Genomic DNA, 1,724 nt, shown 5'->3' with positions numbered 1-1,724 from the left:
TGTTTGTGTTGTTTGTGCGTGTGTGTGTTGTTTGTGCGTGTGTGTGTGTTGTTTGTGTGTTGGTCTGGCCTTCTAATTGAATGGCGTGCTGGAGTCTTGTTTTTTTTCTGTTTTCGTTGGGATGGATGTGTGTTTTTGTGTTGTTTGTTTGGTTGTGTTGTTTGTTTGGTTGGTTGTGTTTGTTTATGTTGTTTGTTTGGTTGGTTGTTTTGTGTGTGTGTTGTTTATGTTGTTTGTTTGGTTGTGTGTGTGTCAGTTGTTTGTTTGTGTGTGTGTGTATGTGTGTGTGTGTGTGTGTGTTTGTGTGTGTGTGTGTGTGTGTGTGTGTATGTGTGTGTGTGTGTGTGTGTTTTTGTTCGAGTGTGTGTTTATATGTGTGCGTGTATGTGCCTGTGTATGTATGTTTATTTATGTGTGTGTGTGTCTGTGTATGTATGTTTATTTGCGTGTGTGCGTGTTTGCGTGTACGAGATAAATAGAGAGAGAAAAAGAGAAAGAGAAAACATGTATGTGTTTGTATGAAGCGGTTGAATTTGTATATACGTCACACACACATATCTATCCCTTCTCCTCATAGGAAAGCATCTACTCACTCTCGTCTACATATAATTCGAGAAACAAGAACATTCGTAGGTATACACATGTACGCATCAGCATGTACGTAATGTGCAGCTACCCCCTCCCGTCTACACATAATTCGAGAAATAGGGACACTCGTAGGTATACACATGTACGCATCAGCATGTACGTAATATGCAGCTACTCCCTCCCTTCTACATATAATTTGAGAAGTAAGGTCGCGTGTGGGTGTACACATGTACGCATCAGCATGTACGTAATATGCAGCTACCCCCTCCCGTTTACACATAATTCGAGAAATAGGGACACTCATAGGTATACACATGTACGCATCAGCATGTACGTAATTTATAGCTACCCCCTCCCGTCTACATATAATTCGAGAAACAGGAACATTCGTAGGTGTACACATGTACGTAATGAGCAGCTACCCCCTCCAGTCTACACATAATTCGAGAAATAGGGACACTCGTAGGTATACACATGTACGCATCATCATGTACGTAATGTGTATGTGCGTGGAGGAAGCTGGCGTGTGTTGCCCATACTGATGCGAAGGCGGATCAATGGCTGACGAGGTCGAGAGGTAATTCCTGTGTGGCCTTTTCTCAAGCTTCTGTATTATCTCTCTTCTCCTATTCCTTGTTGGCCTTCGCTGGTCTGTTTTGCGAGAGGGGAGTTTATTCTTTTTATTTATTCTATTTTATTTATTTATTTATTTATTTATTTATTTTTTGTCTGTCTCTGTCTTTCTTTCTCTTTCTCTCTCTCTCATTTTTACTTTTGGACTTGTTATTATTGTTTATTCGTGATCTTCTTTTTCCTCTTTTTCCTTGCTCCCTCCCCCTTTCTCCTCCCTCCTTCCTTCCCCTCCTCTTCTTCCTCCTCCTCCCCCCTTCCTCCCACCTCTCTCTCTCCCCACTCCCTTCCTCCCCCTTCCTCCCACCTCTCTCTCTCCCCACTCCCTTCCTCCCTCCTCCTCCCCCTACCTCCCCCACCCCCTCCCTCTCTCCTCCCACCTCCCTCCTCCTCCTCCTCCTCCTCCTCCCTCCCACCTCCCTCCTCCTCCTCCCTCCCACCTCCCTCCTCCTCCTCCCTCCCTCCCTCCTCCTCCCACCTCCCTCCTCCTCCCTCCCTCGCTCCTC

This window comes from Penaeus vannamei, chromosome 28 (assembly GCF_042767895.1).
Source record: "Penaeus vannamei isolate JL-2024 chromosome 28, ASM4276789v1, whole genome shotgun sequence".
Classification (NCBI taxonomy): domain Eukaryota; kingdom Metazoa; phylum Arthropoda; class Malacostraca; order Decapoda; family Penaeidae; genus Penaeus; species Penaeus vannamei.
This window is presented reverse-complemented; position numbering follows the sequence as displayed.